Raw genomic sequence first — 22159 nt, forward strand, 5'->3', positions numbered from 1 at the left:
TTCCCATCGTCGACATTGATACATCGATGCATGATGATAGTGTTCAGCCAAAGTCTTTCTATACTAGAATCGACAGATTTTTGCATTTTGATGGCAAACAGACTTTGTACTCCCCCATGACACGTGATACTATACCCTTAATAGTTGTTTTCTTCCTTTCACAACACAATTGCACACCAGTAGTATACATGTATGTATGTATTATCGTGGAACCTCTTTCTGAACCACATGTAATGACAACAATCAATTATACAATAGGGAATAAAGACCAACCGGAATCTGTACCGTGCTACATGCCAAGCAGAATCCATTGGACATGTGACAACGCAACGAGGTCGTGTCTACAATCCCTTACTGAATCGGGGCGGAGGGGTAGACTAGTGGTTAAAACGATCTCTCGTCTGACTGACCACCTGGGTTAGATGTCATGACATCTGAGAGCATTGCGCAATTTGACAAAGTGGATTTGGGCTATATATATTTTGCCAGAATGGTTAAATACTTCTATTTTGTGGATATGTGTATGTCACTGATTATGCATGTAGCAAGAACCCAGCCCGTCTCTAAACAAACTATATCGTCTTCCCTTCCATTAAGTACGCTCCATCACTCCAGTGGGCGACAAGACAAACAGAGAGTGAACCTGTAACAAGGTTCTGATGTACTTATATGTAGATGTAGTTAAGTAAAGCAAGAACAGGACTTTCATTTTTAATGTTGGCAATGCTACTTACAAACATTGATATGTGTTGATGCTTGTTTGAAATTAACTCTATAATATTTTCATTGACCCTGAACGATTCGTGTTACTTTGTCTTTTCAGTTTGGTAGCCATGATGTGTTGGTCTTGGATGGGACCGCTTGTGGTCTGTGCCACTCTGAAACTTACTGGTAGGAAATTTGTGTCAATATCTACTTCATACTTGATTGACGTGGTTCACCGAAATCCAACGTGACTGACTGTTTGAGTTTAGTTTGCACGCTTGTAGATATATTAGAGCAATAAACACAAGAGATCGGCTTCATACATTCTGCCAATTTCGGGAATCACGGACTTCGGCGTAACAAACAAACGCTTTAAACACTGAACCACCCTTACTTACGCACACAGACACACACACATACACACACAAACAGACACACACACAGACACACACATACACTCACACAAACACACACACACACATACGCACACACATACATACTCACAAAGTTTACAATGCATTTTACTATAATGTGAATTTAAGGATAAAAGAATAACAATTAAGAACGGTGGGACCAATCAACAGATGCTGATTGTCACTGTGACACCACTGCTGCCTGTGCCGTGTTCCCCTCTACTCCCTGTAGCCAGGTCGGTGATCCAGACAGATGTCAGGAAGGATGGTTCGGTTCTTACTGTCAGAAACGTGAGTTGGAGGCAAGGAATAAATACCAATAATATCATGACTTCATATTAGTATCATGTATGTACTTCATTTGTGAATCTGGTTATGTATTCACATTTTCAGAAAACATTGCTTTGCGGAGACCCTGTAAACAGAGCAGTAACTACTCTGACCGGCAGGGATACGCAGTAGCCGAATGGGGCGTAGATGGCACCGTCACAACGGTTTTCCATGAATCAACCTGTACTCATACAAAAAATGAGGCAAATCCCACCTGGACTGTGAACCTGAACACTTCTGTTCCAGAGAAGATACAACACATCAGACTCTATCTACGTCAGGGTGGTGAGTGCACACACAAAGGAAAGTACAGATGGTAATATCAGACGCAGATCAATAATATTTATATGGGGAGGGGGCATGCCTCACCGTTCATCACGCTGAAGATCCGGGTTCGATTCGAAGTGTGTGAAGGCCATTTCTGGTGCCCCTCACTCTGATATTGCTGTATTATTGCTATAAGCAGCTTAAAAACATGCTCACTCACTCACTCACTATTTCCGTCATCGTTTCGTGACTGAATTGTGCTTAATCAGGCGCTGCCACGGGTGTCTGAACAAAGGCAACTGATGCATGGATTCAAAACTTGACAGTTTCTTCCAGTGAGTGGCGTATTTAAATTGACATTACAAGTGACACTAATGTCATATCATTTCATAACCTGTGACGACGAAGGGAAAGCATGTCTATTCAAGTATGGGCATTATCTCTTGTTTCGTTTTGATCTTCGCATTGCTGCTTCAGCCTGACAAAGCTGTAACTGTTAGATTCCTTTGAAATCTATGGAAGCATATTAGGGCCAAGGTGAAAAATGTTTTGGTCTCATTATCTTCAACGCAGGAGATAGTATAGACTTATTCCTATGTCTTATTCCTAAGTCTTATTCCTAAGCCTTAGATGGACTTACTCATACGTAAGTCCTACGTTAGTATCTCCTACGTACGACTTAGTATCTTCTACATAGGACTTACTACTTATTATCACCTACGTAGGACTTAGTTTCTCCTGTAGGAGATGCTCGATATATGTTATTATACATTAATCTGACATGGTGAACTTAGTTCCCCCAGACACGGAAACCATTTCCTTTTTGACCGTTTCAGTCACTGTTTAAGAGTCTACTACCATGGGTTTCATTTCCTCTAAAAGTCTACTGTTTCCCTCACCATTAGACTCGTGTGTTCAACTATACTACCCATCAAAAATTGAGGCTCACTTGTGTAAATGTAGCTGCATACTTCAGTCAACTGTTGAAAACTAGATTTTGCAAAATATTCCATACTGTTTAAAGGTACCGTTTACACATGAACTGATGTATAACAAAACAAATTCGTATCGTTGACAAGATTATTATCATGCGTTCAACAAATGATTAAACTCGGTGAAAAATGGCAAATTCGTATCAAAATTTTACACCAAACGCAGCAGTTCACATGCACGATATTCGAACATGCTTTTCAGCAGTTTGATGAATCATCCTCGTGCAATTAATCTGCATAAGTGTTGCAGCTGTTTCTCCCAAGTTGGTGGAGAAATTCAGCTTCGTTGTAACCATGTATACATATATAACATATAGTGGGTGTTTTAAGTGAGACTTTTGATGGGTAGTATAATTGTTGCATGTTACTTTCATGTGTTGGACCGACTGTTGTACTTTACTGCCTCGCGTTCAGTTTGCTCTATTGTTACGCGTTGCAGTTAGTTCACTGTTACACTTCGTTACATTTTTCTATTATGCAATGGATATTTCAGAGGTCGTTGCACATTAGTCACAATCTGCGTGCACAGACGTGGCTATTGGTGGTAATCTATGCGTACTTATATCCTTATCCTTATACAAACAACTGTAGTGAAATTCCTTGTTGCTATACCCTGCATTCAACACTTTTCCACCAGTCAACTTGGAATAAATTACAAAAAAATAAACCACAGACGAGCGTTATATCTGATCCAACCTAGCCTCATATGAATACAAGCAAAACTTTCGGAGGACGTGTCATAACGAGAATTTCCTGTCAGAAACATTTTCCCCCTCCTCTGTCTGTGTGTGTTCGTGCGTGTGTGCATCTGTGTTTGAGAAAGAGTGAGAGAGAACACCCATAACCGCAGTTAGATCAAGGTCCACGTCACCCAAACGTACCACACACACACTCACTGACTCACTCGCGCGCACACACACACACACACACACACACACACACACACACACACACACACACACACACACACACACACACACTCACTCACACACACTCACTCACACACACAATAACACTGTGTATAAACACTGCGTTGGTGTCATAAATACCGGCTGACGTGCATTTCTGCTATATATCGTCCTCTATAACCAAACATTTCTCAATTTAATAACCACACTTCATAATGCGAACGTTTAAAAGGATATATTAAGTACTACGTGGCAGATAGTATGTCCTACGTAGGAGATACTATGTCCTACGTAGGAGATATTTAGCCCTACATAGGACTTACTATCTCCTACGTAGGCCCTAATACGCTTGATGAATTAAAGTTGTTGTTGCGTGCTGACCACGATAATGAACAGAAGGATAACAACCCAACAGACTGAATGCTTGCTTGATTGATTTTAACATCGCCCTCAGCAATATTCCAGTTGTATAGCGACGGTCTGTAACTAATCGTGTCTGAGCCACACAATCCAGTGACCAATAGCATGGCCATCTTTCTACTCAGTTGAAATACGATGACATGAATATTGCAAAATTATCGTCCTCCTGTGGGGGTATGTAAGTCCCTAAACATTTATTGTAAGTTAAACGTACGGAAGTTTTAATTTTCGTATTCATAAGTTGTGGCTATATTTAACTGCACTCACGGCTGTAGTGGGTTCATACAGGTATCCAAAGTCCCCATGGTCTCTAGTCACATACCTTCAGTGAGTGAGTAAGTGAGTTAAAATTTCTAGTGTTGATGATACTGATTAGTGATAATTCATTTTTCTCGTCACGATAAATATAATAACTCGCATACTAGTCTAGGTGAGTATAGTTTTTACGTTAAATTTTCAAGAAAAAGATTTTTATTGTAAGTATGTATTTTTAATTACGATTGTAGACGTGGGAGTTGTTCTATATAAGACAAAAAACTGTGAGCCCCGGAAAAGCAGTTGATGCCATAGGTCAAGCAGGTATTTTTCTCCACCATGGGTCTCCTTCTTCTCTGCAGAACCGGAAAGAAACAACGGCCTGGAGATACTTGTGGGCAGCCAGATGTGTTACAAGTGGTCATCAACTGAACATCCTCCTCCAGTAGTTAATGTCACCTGCCACCAGCCACTGACAGGAACCACGGTCACAATACGGATACCTGGCTCCAAGAAAGTCCTCATCTTGTGCGAAGTGCAGATATTTGGTATGTGTTCTGATGGCTGAGTATTGCTATGTGATATTTTATCAGCTGACGAGGATGCTAGATTTTCAGATTTCAACCAGAGAAATCTATGTCCACAAGAGTCAGAAGTTACTTGTTGTCCTCTACATTTCTGATAAACGGCTACCACACATTGTTCACAGTTTTCATATATTCTTCCATGGATCAAATGATGATGACTTTTGTGTAACTATGTTCAGTTTGCAGTAACGGATGGTTTTCTGAAGATTGTGACAAACAGTGCCTATGCCTTCAAAGGACTGATGTATGTGACAAAATCACTGGTCACTGTTCTAGTGGATGTTTTCCGGGATATACTGGTACCGACTGTCAAACAGGTACAGTAGGAGCGGAGTTACATTCCAGGTTAATTTCCCACAGAGCAAAATCTTCATTTCCAAGAACACCGTGGGGACGATGTTCTGCGTATGTCTGTATTAGTTTGTCAGTTATCCGACTAAACCTACCCCGCAAAAAAAAGAGAAAGTGGGTGAGTGAGTTAATATTTAGCGTCACATCGGCAGTATTGCAGCCATATCGTGTCGAGAACAAACGAATTGATGTCATTATTAAAATCAATAAATATAGGAAGTAAAAATCTGTCATCAAAGTACAATAAAAATACTAGATTATCACAGCTAATTATTTAAAACTAATACGCTATCATAAAAATAACTCACCTGAGACAACCGTACAGCATGAAAAAAAGGGCTGTAGATAACCTGCAACTGAAGGTATATCACCACACTGGGGACCCTGGGGACTTGCAGTACATGCTGCCTGCATGGACCCTATGTCAACTCTTCAGTGACAAGCAACAACAAAGAAACAGATAAGTGCCGACGCTAAAATAATAAATCGAAAAGGTAACTTAAAGGCTATTGTATAATATCATTTGGGTAATTGCCAACATTTGACTGAATTCCTCAATTGTTTCTATTTTCTACCTTACTGCAGATTAGTTGGTGTATTGTAGCAATGTACACGTATGACTGGACTGTATGTTTGTCATTTTGTGATAGATCTGCTAAATGAGTGAGTGCGTATGACAAGGAGAAAAAGAGTGATTACATTTGTGTGTAAGTCTCATGCTGTCACATAGTTATGCTGTTGACCATCTGATCCATATAGGTGTCTCTCAACACCAACATAGATAACTTGTAACGAGATGACACAAGGATGAATATCTATGCTTCCTTTCAAAAGGTTAGACTCACTAGTGTAAACGTAGACAACTGTTCTATAGTTAATTTTGCAAAATATTCCATACTGTCTAAATGTATTGCTTAGATGTAAAGTCAGTTTCGTGACGTTGAAAAGATTAATGTTATTAGACTTCAGAAAATGATACAAATCAATGGATATTGGCGAATGCGAATTCCGAACAATATGTTCATGTGCAGGATCTTTGCACATGCTTTTCAGCAATATCATGCATGATCCTCGTGCAGTTAATCTGAATATGGTTTGTACTTGGTTCCCTCAAGTTAGTCGAGAAATCAATCTTCGATGTAACCGTATATCTATACATAACAAGTAGTGAGTGGTTTAAGTGAATCTAAGCTTTTGGAAGAAAGTATATACATTCGTGGTTGTGACGCTAGTTTTCTTCCTCCACTCACCTTCCATTGACCACTTTAGCCAACCTTTTATCCAACAATTGAAAACATCACCATGGGCATCCTATAATGCGTACATACAAAGGTTGAATTTTTTGTCTCTGAAAGCGTGTTACACCATCTAGACGTAGTTCATAATTATCGTGAATAGTGCTACCTGATTGGCATGACAGTGAAGTTGTCTTACATCATCATATACACCTGGGATCACTGCTGCTGCAGGTTTTTTGTCGACTGGAGTTCATGAGAGATACTTTAGGACAAGGCATACAAAGTATGCATTATGACTACCAAGGTAAACATTGCACTGGTATGATGATTATCTGATAAGTATGTCAGACCAACTTGACCTCAGGATTGGCGTCAGTTGATAGGACAACGTTGTTTAAGACGTCAATAAAGAAAAAAAGAGAGGAAATTTGATGAAAACAAATTGTTGTTTGGGTGCTTCGGGGATGTAAACCACACATGACAAATGTCTAGTGACATAGTAAAGCAACGTGATATTATGACAATATCACATGAAAGAAAACACGTTAGATATACACCGTTCAGTTTTATTCTCAGTTTTGTTTAAGGTACATGATGCATGATCCTCACGCAGTTAATGTGAATATGGTTTGTACTTGGTTCCCTCAGGTCAGTAGAGAACTCAATCGTCGATGTAGCCATATATCTAAACATAACGTATAGTGAGTGTTTTAAGTCAGTCTAAACTTTTGGAAGAAAGTATGTGCAACTGTAGTAGTGACAATAAGTTTTTTCTTTCCTTTACCTACCACTGACCGCTTCAGCCAACCTTTTATCCACCAACTGAAATCATCACCATAGGCATCCTATAATGTGTACATACAAAAGTGTAAATTGTTTCATGTCTCTGAAAGCATGCTACATTGTCTAGACGTACTTCATAATTATGTATGCACGGGTATGCTGATTGTCTGATAAGTATGTCCACCTCATCAGATCAACATGGCCTCAGGATTGGCGTCAGTTGATAGGGCAACGTTGTTTAAGTCATCAATAGAGAAAACAAGAAGAATGTTTATGAAAACAGATATGTTTATATATTGTTAGATGGTTTTAGGATGTAAAACACACATGACAAATGTCTAGTAGCATTGTAAGACAATGTGATAAGACAATGTCAAACGAAAAAACAGGTAGATATTATAGTTTTATTCTGAATTTTGTTTAAGTTATATGTGGTTACCATGACAAATCGTAATCTAATGTCTACCTTAACAGCTCAGTTCATACGAACGTCAAGATACATTGCAACGCAAGCTTACATGTTTACCACGGTGACTGAAACAAATAAAATATGCTTGCAGCAGCCTGTAGTCTAATCTGGGTATAATTATTTTTGTTTCACGCACACCATATTCATGAAGTTAAGTCGTGTAGTGTGCAGGTATACATCACAATTATTAACTGATTATATCACTTTTACAAGGGAATTGCTAAATGATGAACTTATAGTTAGCTATGTACGATCTCATGTGAAATATTTTTGTAGCGAACTTGTATCTAAACGTGTACGATCTCATGCATTTGTGTAGCATGTCCAGACGGTTTCTATGGTATCAACTGCGCCTCCCCATGTGGAAACTGTCTTGGTGGTGCCACTTGTAACAAAACCACAGGTACATGCCCTGGAGGATGTGCAGCAGGATGGATGAACCTCACCTGTCAACAAGGTGAGTCAGAATGGTAAGGAGCAGGAAAGACGTGTTTTTCTGTTAGGTACATTTGGATTATTTGAGGTCTCGTGGACACTGAAGACTTCATAATAGGCATATTATTTATACTCATTTTAACACCATTCAGAATGTATGTTGCATGTGAACAGCGGCGTCTTGGCACGATGTTTTGTTAGGAACGCACTTTTTTTCATCGAATTTCGTGATTTATTGAACCCATGGCACTAATCTTTTTCAGCGTGATGAATTTCTTTTACAATAAATCGGTGTCTTTACGTGTAAACGTACACATGCCATTGAATGGTTTTGTCGCTTTTACAACGAAAACGATAAATCTCGAACTTGTATCTAAACATGTACGATCTTATGTATGTGTGTAGCATGTCCAGACGGTTTCTATGGCATCAAGTGCGCCTCTCGATGTGGAAACTGTCTTGGTGGTGCCACTTGTAACAAAACTGCAGGTACATGCCCTGGAGGATGTGCAGCAGGATGGATGAACCTCACCTGTCAACAAGGTGAGTCAGAATGGTAGGGAGCTCGAAAGACGTGTTTTTCCGTATGGTGCATTTGGAGTGTTGGAGGTCTCATGGCCACTCAAGACTTTCCCTATCAAACGTTTGTACTCATTTTAACCATTCAGAAGACATCGTGCATGTAAACAGATGCCTTTTGTCATGATGTTTCGTTAAGAACGCGCCTTTTTCATCGAATTTCATAATGTATTTAACTCATTTCACTCATCCTTTCAAGGTAACGAATTTGTGCCTGTAGGTCTATATAATACCTTTGAAAAGGATGGAATGTTTTTGCAAATTGTAGTTTAGAACAGTTGATGGAAGTAAGTGGCCATCGTAACACGCGTGAACTAAACTTTTGATGAGTGGATATGCTTTCAGAATGTAAACATGACTCCCATGGTAGTAGGTGTCTCAAAGTATGGATGCTGTCGAAAGTGTTTCATTTGTAAACGGAACATGTCATGGATAAATGACGGCATACATTAGTGCTGTGAGGCAGCTCTGTTGCGCTTATGATGTAGGACGCTGGTCCATATTTGAAAGTCTTTTTTGATATGTTAGGCTACACTTGGCCTAATGTCTTCTTGCAGTGAGTCAAATTCCATCAATAGTGTACTAGTCCACTGTCTCATTCAATGAATTCCTTTGTCATGGAAGGTCTCTTTATGGATGGAAAACACTTTTTGTCTGTGTGTTTGTGCAGCATGGGTTCCTATGGTAACAACAGAGTTCTCATAGAGCGCTTATTAGTCTAACTATCGTACTTGTTAATGACCTGCATGAACGCCTGTCCATATTAAGGATCTGGCGATTACTAAAGGAAATATCTCACATGTGACACACATTTCCATGGCATCGTGATTATGATAATCCTTTAATCCATTTCATGATTTTATTGGGCTTATCTGCTCTCCATAAGGGCAGTAAGAATAAGTTTCTATGAATTACGCAGAGGACTGGATTTCAGTTAAGACTCATCTCCATGGCAACATGACTGGATGATGATAATTTGTTCATTCAGTTCATGATTTTAGTGGACATTGGAATAGTTAGAAACTGAGCTTGTGTTTGTTCAACACCGAAACTCACCCTTCACTGTACAGTGTCTATGATAATCACCTGGTATTGGTCATACCCATAGCAACGATGTAAAAACATGGACCCATATCAGAGTATATTGTCTATGACGTCCGACTTTAACTAATTAGAAAGGCTCCAAATTCTTTGTAGCTTCTCCAGCCTAGAAGATCTTGTAGTGGCACCTGTTTAGCAAGTGGGTGAATGCATATGGTTTTATGCTACTTTTAGCAATATTTCACCAATATCAGAGCAGCGGAAATGGGCTTCACACATGTTACCCATGTTGGGCATCGAACCCATGTCTTCGACATGACGAGCGAATTCTTTATCCAGTGCGCTACCCCGCCACCCTAAGTGGTATAGATTGTTTATAGTATTTTGTAGAGGATGTCATGAGAAATGAGTTCTTGTTATGAATGATTAATACAAGGGTCTTTTTGGCTGTTTAGTCTGTTTAATTTGATAATCCTTTAATCAAATACTGTACATATGTTATGAAACTTTCGTGTTCGGTTTCCTTTTCAACCCACCTTTACTTTCTTATTTTCTGTTTCCTATGATATTTCTGTATTACATAATGAAATCGGTAACGTAAATCCATGTTTTGAGTATGTATGTGGATATTTACGGGATGTCCGGATGGTTTCTATGGCACCAACTGTGCTTCTCAGTGTGGAAACTGTTGGGATAGTGTCAGCTGTGACAAGAAAAACGGAACTTGTCCTAGAGGATTTGCAGCAGGGAGGATCAATGACGACACATGCCTACAAAGTGAGTACTGATAATATCAACTGAATGAGATATAAAAATGCTCTTCCATAAAAGGTTAATGAACCAACATTTGCATTCACATCTATTTCAGTGAGTATATTTGGTCATGTAAGTTATCCACAGATCAATGGAAGCATTTGATATTTTCTACTGTGCCAGTGTCATTTGGGTTATATATTTTATTTATATTTAATATTTTTAAATTGATTTTAACATGCCATTGAATACAAAAGTCAAATGGGAACAGCTGGATTATGTGTGCGTGTGTCATTGATTACCAACTTTTCAGTTTCTTTGCTCTGAAGGAAGGAGATATATTCAACATTCCTATAACACATGCAGTTTTCCTGTTAGAAACAAAATCTGCACAGGCGAATATGTTTCCAGGGATAAATTAAGCAAAAATATTTCAAAATATTGTCAATTCATAACATTCGTAGAACTTATGATATTACCGATTGTCAGTGCACTCACACTCACACTTGTTGTCCTTCTATGCTCAGTGGAATCTGATTTATCGGATGATCAAACAATGTCAGTTTCTGATTGTCTGTCTTCTATATGCATCGTTTATGTATTGTCGATCATTCTCACATTTGTTTAATTTAGTGAAAACAATGGTGGAAAGATTCAACTGGCTATTGCCAGTTGCTCTGGCCCTGTCTGTGCTGTCGATTGTAACGGTGATTGGTGGAACCATTTACATCAGACGGTAATACTATTTCCACTATTCATTGAATAACACAACGCATTTTATACCTTTAATTAAGCTCTTTACTGCCTTATCTGTCATAGATTCTTCGGTTCCTGCCATATTCAGTTCCTTCACATTGTGTAATATAATTATTGTGCAGGGAGCCATAGTTCCTTTCTTTATTACGTCGTCAGTGCTTTCACTTCCGGGTGAATAACAGGTATCGAGCGAGTTGCTGCTTCTGTTTTGTAGAGGATTCGGTTCCTACGTGTCATATTTAGCCATAGCCACATTTCGTTCATCAGATTGCTGGCAAAACTCGAAAGTACGAAGAACAAGACGTCAGAGGAGCACTATGTGACACTTGACGAGAAGACAAAGGTTCCTGCAAGTGAAAGAACATATGAACATATCGCCAGTGCAACGCCTTACTACAACACAGTAGATCGTGATTAGGATGAAACTGAATGAGGGGACAACGGTTCAAGCAACAGAAGAATGCATGCAAACAATTTGATACTCCACATTGTCATATTCATGTATCATGCTCAGGGTGAACTTAACTAACATAACATAAATGCCACATACGTGTCTCCTCGTTGGATGAGATATGAAGACATATTACAACAATCTGTAATGTACGAAGTCCATTGATATGGATGGACCCAGCAGATTTAATCTGAAAAATCCATGCTGCGACAATGGACTTCAACGTAGTACCGAAATTCCCCTGTAAAACATAATGGTGGTACTGTTCTGTGACTTTGAACTTGGCTTAACACTCACTGCTATGGTGATCTTCGTTCAGTCATAGGCAATCTAGAACTTATTTTTGTACTGCATTGTCCAAATATTAGTTTTCTACTTTTAATAGATGTATACTAGTTAATTTACCGTCTTTGAAAGGTTTCATATATCATATATATGTAAATGGATTTAGAACTAGTTTTACCTTCATTGACAGTGAGTTGAGTTTTACGCCGCACCCAGCAGTATCTGGCTGCGGTCTGTAAATGATCTGGGACAGACAATCCAGTGATCAACGTCGTTGACAGGGTTTCATATATCATATATATGTAAATGAATTTAGAACTAGTTTTAATCACGATAAAGTTGAAATATTGCCAATGTGACTTTAAAATTCACTCACTCACTTTCAAACTAACATATCAGTCTGTCCCCTATTATGCCATTTCTTTCCCTCATTTTTGTAGAGACATTGTATAAGTCCGTTGTAGCCTGCAGAGCTATGTGTTGTCACGGTTGGACACAGCTTCATTTCTATAATGTTATTGTGAGATGTTGTGTAGCATTAAAGTATTAAGCACTGATGAAAGGCTTTGTGTTTAACTCTGGTGGAATGATGTGCCAAAGATGCCAAAACATCTAAAGCCTTCAGCAATATGCACATGATTTCCGTATTCACCGGTTCAAACTTCAGGGCCTTTCATCTTCATTGACAAGGGGCCAATTTCGTGATTGAGGAGGCAATAATGATTGTGAACTTTTGATAATTGTGTAGTCAGAGAATCTTACTGCTTAGGTTGTATGTTCTGACAAGAATGTTGCAAGGGAAACAATGGCTATCCAATATTTATGGCGCTTCTGGGGGTAAGATAAAGGCAATACAAACTATTAAATGCTACAATTATTCATTTCGTATTTATTGATTTCGCGTGACACTTTAAACCGAAAAACTGAAAACCTAAATGAGACATAAAGTCCAGTAACAGCCATACTATCATGTCTGACAAATGTGCAAGTATTATCCTTTCTATGAATTCGTGTAAATTCTTCCCAGCGAGCTCTACGCGACATTTAAATACTGCAGCGGGTTTATGAAACACATTCTCCTTTTCCTTTCTTTCAGTGATCTGTCATGTACACGGTGATGTTACGTTTCTAGTCTATCAATGCAATACGTTTCACCAGGAAATAATAGGAAAGGTTCGCATATGGAGAAGAAACCATGACTTGTAGGTAACGTATATTTTTCTGTGGATAAGTCAGTGCGAAATGAAATTATTGCATGACGTTGCTCTCATAGTCTCGTTTGGCACAACCTTATCTGTTACTTGGAAAGGACACTTTCGTGAAATCTGGATTTTTCGAGCTGTGGTGATAAAGCTCGCTGATTTAATCGGCACATGTCAACTGAGTTAATCGATGCTCACGATGTTTGACACTGGATTGTCTGGTCCAGTCTCGATTATTTAGAGATCGCATTAGCAGGAAAATTGTTGAGTCTAACGTTCAACAAGGAACAATCAATTAATCATTTAAGAAACATTGTTCTGTCGCTTTGGTTGTTACAATGGTTGGTTGGTGACAGCTGTTGTTGCTTGGCACTGATTCTACCTAGGCGGGCTGGATCGAGGTACGTTTAACTAACCCTCGATCTTTCTTCATAAAACAGGTGTTCAGGAATAAAAGTTTGAAGATGGGATTATATTTGAAGAACTCAAAAAGTAACATCTTTTTAGACAACTCCCTGTCGAAGGCTGTTTGTATCCTGGTCGTCAGATGAAATCAAAATCAAATTAAGCATTTCTATAGCTCTACATATCCAAAGCCCTGCTCATATGCGCTTGGTCGAATGCTCGTTTAAAGAGAATGGCTTTGAGACGAGATCGGAAACTATTGATATATTCCGATTTTCTGCTATTTTCAGAGCACAAGAGAGGACAGAGTACTGACGTTTTAAAGCTAATTAGCTACTTAATGTTAAATAGAAACATGTGGGGATTACACTCACTCAGTCACTGATTTGAGGATTACCTTCTCTCGGAAAGAACATTAGTACTTTGGGTGTTAAGTCCTATCTGGGAGATTCAAACCCAAGTTCGTAGGTTGAGACATCTCATCGCCAGCACACAAGGTTAGTTAGCCAACCAACCTACTCACTCTGAGAGTACGTGATTCCCCCAAAATTCAAGGTAAAGTTATACTTTTCTTATGTTTTAAATGCAATATTTGTGTTAGTTTAAATTATGGCTAAATTTTCCTCCAATCGCCTGCAGGTGAAGAGATGCGGTAAATCGAACTAGGGTCCATGCCGGTAGCAAATACTAGTAATGTTAGTCCCTACGGTCCCTAGCATGGTTATCTTTAGCTCACTACAGTTGCTGGTGATCTACTGAAGGTTTTTATAAACTGTATTGTTCATAAAATTTGTCGAATTTCACAGTTTTATCCTAGTTTTCATTCTCTACCTGTGATGGTCCTCAGTACTATCTAAATAATAAGCTTTTCAACGTGCCGGGCTTACACGGAAAGAAATGGCTTGCTACGCGCATGACATGCTACATTGGAATAACAGGCTCAATTGGAAGCTATTCACAGTTGTCAGAGGAGTGAATAAAGTGTATGAAAATGTCAATACACAAGCATTTCTGTACGTCATCAATGTGCTGGTATTTCGATGTGCATTCTTAATGTTAGACGAACTAAGGGCAGTAAAGAAACTGTGGTCACATTCCAAACGGAGGCTATAAACAGCACACCGATAGCAAGAAAAGACGCATAAAAGGAACAACAGATGTCCCTGTTAACGTGCGTAGTTTAAGATTCTAAGTGTCATGTCTTGACGACCGTTATGTAACGGCGTATTGTGGCCATCATGGAACTCCATACGCAAGTGTTTCTCTTCGTAGTAGTATAATCAATAGAATCACTCATATGTATAGAATGGTGCGAGTAGACAATGATTATTTTATTACCTAAACCGATAAATAACGCAGTAATGTTTTTTTTCTTTCTACATAACAGTAAAACAATATGTATGGCGGCTGTTGGACTTAAAATAGTTTGTGTGTTCATAACATTTCCAAAATATTTTCTATATTTTTTCAGCATTATGTATGTGGAGGCCTATGACTCTATGACTCGCGCACTATCACCCACCAGTGAACCTGACACAGACCCCAAACAAAGTTGCAGCATCATACTTGTATGTCTTTTGTTTATCGCCACACTCAGCACAATTCCAGCCACATGGCGTCGGTCTGTAGGTAACCGAATCTCTGTCAGACAACCCAGTGATCAACAGCATGAACATCGATCTACCACCTGGGATACGATCACTTGTGTCAGCCAAGTCAGCGAGGGTGACTGCCATGTCGTCGCCCTTTACAATCATGTGTTGTGGAAGAATATTTCTAAACCTGACATTCGCAGATCTGCAACACACCTTTGTAAAACTCTCATGTAACCTTTATATACTTACTTAATCCTTATCTATCAACCATTTTTGAAATAGTAAGTCGCCATGTTATATGTATATACTTTAGTCAATCTTTCCTTCTTCCACTATTGATAACATGGCAAATCCGTCATGTTATCTGTATAAATGGTGGATACAATCAGATTGCACAAACTAAGGAATTTTGGGTGAACTCCTTTCACTGTGTTCCTATAGTGTGTGTCAGTGTGCATGCGTGTATGTATGTATGTATGTATGTATGTATGTATGTATGTATGTATGTATGTATGTATGTATGTATGTATGTATGTATGTATGTATGTATGTATGTATGTATGTATGTATGTATGTATGTATGTATGTATGTATGTATGTATGTATGTATGTATGTATGTATGTATGTATGTATGTATGTATGTATGTATGTATGTGTGAGCGCGTGACTGTGTTAGCGAGCGCGAATGCGTGTGAGTGGGTGTGTGGTTTTGTGTGACACTAGAGGATTAGGGAATGGATATCACAATCATCATCTATTAAGTTCTGAATTTGAAAGTTTTCATCTCAAATCTATTTCTGTGTCTGCATCGCCTTTTACAGTGGGACGTTTCAACCAAAGTGCGACAAAGAAACTTTCAAAGCATTATATGCTTGTATCATTTGTATAGACACTTTTTATAGACTGCCTTGCTAACAGGTATAAAAGGGCATTTGGGTTCCCGTGATTCACTTCCTGGTTCCCTGGACATGGAATATGTCAGCCGTTGGTGTAAGACGTGAGTAGATATATACTTTTGCTCTAGTCCGATATGTTTACAAGTGGAAGAACCTCACGCGAACCCTATGCCTTGCTGTCGACGGTAGATCAGGATCGGATAATATGTTGTTCGACCCGAGGTTTATTGATATTCGGTTTGCCCATGATTTGTTGTGTGGTTTGGTGGAGTAGTGTGGGTGGTGTTTCCCTGGTACCTGCGCTCGTGTGCGTGCGTTTGTTAGCATGGGTGAGTGTGTGTTTGTGAATTTGCAGAAGTGTGAAGACCGGTGGACTGTCCAATGTTACGTCAGGGCATAAATCGTTGCATTGTTTAAAAGGTGCATGGTTTTGTTTCTGAAACTTCTGTTACAACAGCAAATATGCAATTGATTAATTTAAAAAGTAAACGTGCACTTTACAACATGGCATGTACACGCATATAAATATTGACAGCCTTGCATTATAACTGCTCTCTGGTATTACAAAGAGATCTATGACAGCTCAATTGCTGTTTTGCAATAACAAATCAAACGTCTGCATAGAGACTTCAGACCAGTGATAATCACAATGTCTAAACCTTGTTTTTTCTACGTCCTGTACTCAATTTGCTTCCTGGTAGCCTTTACATGTATGTCTGTTCATTGCATTGAGCAACCGTGAGCTGAATATGTGAGAGGTAAGTTGTCTCCATTCTTTTCAAATCCGTTTTGTGTATATGACTGATGAATCATAATGTGATAAATTCTGGTGTATTGGTGCTTTCATTTTCGCATTACCTCTAGATATTACTAGATGAATGAGTGAATGTGCTAGCATTTGTCGTCTTATCTGCAATATTTCATATATTAACGAGAACAATCAATTATCATAAAAAGACCAAATGTCAGAAATTAATAAATTGTTGACGCAGAAAATTAAAATTACTAGTGTATCACAGACAGAGATATAAAACTAGCATGTCCTTAAAAGTATACTGTAATGGAAGACAATACAAAATGAAAAACTGGCTATAGATCACTAGCAACAGGCAAGGTAGATCACCACACCAGAGACCATTCGGATATATGGTATGTTACCAGCCTGCAGGCCGCTAGCAGGATTTGCAGCATTCTTATAAAAACACAGGTGATTGTAGGTGCATTTATCCACACCTTAAAAATATCACAACACTACGTTTTAAAACATTCGGTAAACTTGATATATCTTGAATGTTTTCTGATTTACGTATTCGCTCAGGAGGACATGTACCCTACCTCGGCAACCAGTGAGGCTAACGCCGCTCACAATCTCAGTAATTTAAAAATATTTTTCTATTTACAAATCATATTTAAAAAATAAATATGCAGCAAGTCTACTTTTTCTAAATGCAGTTGTTAGATAATGACTTACTCAAAAAGATTCCGAAACTGACATCGAAATATTGATCCCTTGTGATGGAAAATATTACTAGATGCATTGTTATTTACGCTTTTCTGCACTATCATTTATGAAGGAGATTAAATCGTAGTCTGAAAAAAAGTCTTTTCCTCTGCTGTTTTCAGGAAACTACGACCACTGTATCTGTCCACATAATTTGCCATCATTACAGTGAATTTCCTTTTCGGGGCTATTTGGTTTGGGAATGTCTGCGTTGCTAAATACACCAACATATAAAAGTGTTACAATGGAGTGGATACTTTGAGGAAATAAAAATCGCGAATCACTGGAAATTTGTGGACATAAGACTATAGATATAAGTAAACTTAATGTTGTAAATAGATCGTATTTGATTTCAGGTTTTCCCATCGTCGACATTGATACATCGATGCATGATGATAGTGTTCAGCCAAAGTCTTTCTATACTAGAATCGACAGATTTTTGCATTTTGATGGCAAACAGACTTTGTACTCCCCCATGACACGTGATACTATACCCTTAATAGTTGTTTTCTTCCTTTCACAACACAATTGCACACCAGTAGTATACATGTATGTATGTATTATCGTGGAACCTCTTTCTGAACCACATGTAATGACAACAATCAATTATACAATAGGGAATAAAGACCAACCGGAATCAGTACCGTGCTACATGCCAAGCAGAATCCATTGGACATGTGACAACGCAGCGAGGTCGTGTCTACAATCCCTTACTGAATCGGGGCGGTGGGGTAGACTAGTGGTTAAAACGATCTCTCGTCTGACTGACCACCTGGGTTAGATGTCATGACATCTGAGAGCATTGCGCAATTTGACAAAGTGGATTTGGGCTATATAATTATATTTTGCCAGAATGGTTATAAACTCTTATTTTGTGGATATGTGTATGTCACTGATTATGCATGTAGCAAAAACCCAGCCCGACTCTAAACAAACTATATCGCCTTCCCTTCCATTAAGTACGCTCCATCACTACAGTGGGCGACAAGACAAACAGAGAGTGAACTTGTAACAAAGTTCTGATGCACTTATATGTAGATGTAGTTACGTACTGCAAGAACAGGACTTTCATTTTTAATGTTGGCAATGCTACTTACAAACATTGATATGTGTTGATGCTTGTTTGAAATTATCTCTATAATATTTTCTTTGACCCTGAACGATTCGTGTTACTTTGTCTTTTCAGTTTGGTAGCCATGATGTGTTGGTCTTGGATGGGACCGCTTGTGGTCTGTGCCACTCTGAAACTTACTGGTAGGAAATCTGTGTCAATATCTACTTCATACTTGATTGACGTGGTTCACCGAAATCCAACGTGACTGACTGTTTGAGTTTAGTTTGCACGCTTGTAGATATATTAGAGCAATAAACACGAGAGATCGGCTTCATACATTCTGCCAATTTCGGGAATCACGGACTTCGGCGTAACAAACAAACGCTTTAAACACCGAACCACCCTTACTTACGCGCACACAGACACACACACACACATACACACACAGAGAGACACACACAGACACACGCATACACTCACACAAACACACAGACACATACGCACACACATACATACTCACAAAGTTTACAATGCATTTTACTGTAATGTGAATTTAAGGATAAAAGAATAATAATTAAGAACGGTGGGACCAATCAACAGATGCTGATTGTCACTGTGACACCACTGCTGCCTGTGCCGTGTTCCCCTCTAATCCCTGTAGCCAGGTCGGTGATACAGACAGATGTCAGGAAGGATGGTTCGGTTCTTACTGTCAGAAAGGTGAGTTGGAGGCAAAGAATAAATACCAATAATATCATGACTTCATATTAGTATCATGTATGTACTTCATTTGTGAATCTGGTTATGTATTCACATTTTCAGAAAACATTGCTTTGCGGAGACCCTGTAACCAGAGCAGTAACTACTCTGATCATAAGGGATACGCAGTAGCCGAATGGGGCGTAGATGGCACCGTCACAACGGTTTTCCATGAATCAACCTGTACTCATACAAAAAATGAGGCAAATCCCACCTGGACTGTGAACCTGAACACTTCAGTTCCAGAGAAGATACAACACATCAGACTCTATCTTCGTCAGGGCGGTGAGTGCACACACAAAGAAAAGTACAGATGGTAATATCAGACGCAGATCAATAATATTTATATGGGGAGGGGGCATGCCTCACCGTTCATCACGCTGAAGATCCGGGTTCGATTCGAAGTGTGTGAAGGCCATTTCTGGTGCCCCTCACTCTGATATTGCTGTATTATTGCTATAAGCAACTTAAAAACATGCTCACTCACTCACTCACTATTTCCGTCATCGTTTCGTGACTGAATTGTGCTTAATCAGGCGCTGCCACGGGTGTCTGAACAAAGGCAACTGATGCATGGATTCAAAACTTGACAGTTTCTTCCAGTGAGTGGCGTATTTAAATTGACATTACAAGTGACACTAATGTCATATCATTTCATAACCTGTGACGACGAAGGGAAAGCATGTCTATTCAAGTATGGGCATTGTCTCTTGTTTCGTTTTGACCTTCGCATTGCTGCTTCAGCCTGACAAAGCTGTAACTGTTAGATTCCTTTGAAATCTATGGAAGCATATTAGGGCCAAGGTGAAAAATGTTTTGGTCTCATTATCTTCAACGCAGGAGATAGTATAGACTTATTCCTATGTCTTATTCCTAAGTCTTATTCCTAAGCCTTAGATGGACTTACTCATACGTAAGTCCTACGTTAGTATCTCCTACGTACGACTTAGTATCTTCTACATAGGACTTACTACTTATTATCACCTACGTAGGACTTAGTTTCTCCTGTAGGAGATGCTCGATATATGTTATTATACATTAATCTGACATGGTGAACTTAGTTCCCCCAGACACGGAAACCATTTCCTTTTTTACCGTTTCAGTCACTGTTTAAGAGTCTACTACCATGGGTTTCATTTCCTCTAAAAGTCTACTGTTTCCCTCACCATTAGACTCGTGTGTTCAACTATACTACCCATCAAAAATTGAGGCTCACTTGTGTAAATGTAGCTGCATACTTCAGTCAACTGTTGAAAACTAGATTTTGCAAAATATTCCATACTGTTTAAAGGTACCGTTTACACATGAACTGATGTATAACAAAACAAATTCGTATCGTTGACAAGATTATTATCATGCGTTCAACAAATGATTAAACTCGGTGAAAAATGGCAAATTCGTATCAACATTTTACACCAAACGCAGCAGTTCACATGCACGATATTCGAACATGCTTTTCAGCAAGTTTCCCAAGTTGGTGGAGAAATTCAGCTTCGTTGTAACCATGTATACATATATAACATATAGTGGGTGTTTTAAGTGAGACTTTTGATGGGTAGTATAATTGTTGCATGTTACTTTCATGTGTTGGAGCGACTGTTGTACTTTACTGCCTCGCGTTCAGTTTGCCCTATTGTTACGCGTTGCAGTTAGTTCACTGTTACACTTCGTTACATTTTTATATTATGCAATGGATATTTCAGAGGTCGTTGCACATTAGTCACAATCTGCGTGCACAGACGTGGCTATTGGTGGTAATCTATGCGTACTTATATCCTTATCCTTATACAAACAACTGTAGTGAAATTCCTTGTTGCCATACCCTGCATTCAACACTTTTCCACCAGTCAACTTGGAATAAATTACAAAAAAAATAAACCACAGACGAGCGTTATATCTGATCCAACCTAGCCTCATATGAATACAAGCAAAACTTTCGGAGGACGTGTCATAACGAGAATTTCCTGTCAGAAACATTTTCCCCCTCCTCTGTCTGTGTGTGTTCGTGCGTGTGTGCATCTGTGTTTGAGAAAGAGTGAGAGAGAACACCCATAACCGCAGTTAGATCAAGGTCCACGTCACCCAAACGTACCACACACACACTCACTGACTCACTCGCGCGCGCGCGCACACACACACACACACACGCACACACACACACACACACTCACACACACTCACACACACTCACTCACACACACTCACACACACTCACTCACACACACAATAACACTGTGTATAAACACTGCGTTGGTGTCATAAATACCGGCTGACGTGCATTTCTGCTATATATCGTCCTCTATAACCAAACATTTCTCAATTTAATAACCACACTTCATAATGCGAACGTTTAAAAGGATATATTAAGTACCACGTGGCAGATAGTATGTCCTACGTAGGAGATACTATGTCCTACGTAGGAGATATTTAGCCCTACATAGGACTTACTATCTCCTACGTAGGCCCTAATACGCTTCCGTAGAAATCTGATGAATTAAAGTTGTTGTTGCGTGCTGACCACGATAATGAACAGAAGGATAACAACCCAACAGACTGAATGCTTGCTTGATTGATTTTAACATCGCCCTCAGCAATATTCCAGTTGTATAGCGACGGTCTGTAACTAATCGTGTCTGAGCCACACAATCCAGTGACCAATAGCATGGCCATCTTTCTACTCAGTTGAAATACGACGACATGAATATTGCAAAATTATCGTCCTCCTGTG

The 22159-nt window shown here is 39.1% G+C and overlaps 1 pseudogene; it reads left to right on the top strand.

Annotated features, from left to right (window-relative positions):
• The first annotated feature begins 836 nt into the window (after positions 1–836).
• LOC137296865 (receptor-type tyrosine-protein phosphatase alpha-like) overlaps positions 837–22159 on the top strand; it is a 40310-nt pseudogene continuing 18987 nt past the window's right edge.

The sequence above is a fragment of the Haliotis asinina genome, chromosome 9 (genome assembly GCF_037392515.1).
Source record: "Haliotis asinina isolate JCU_RB_2024 chromosome 9, JCU_Hal_asi_v2, whole genome shotgun sequence".
In the NCBI taxonomy this organism is placed as follows: Eukaryota; Metazoa; Mollusca; class Gastropoda; order Lepetellida; family Haliotidae; genus Haliotis; species Haliotis asinina.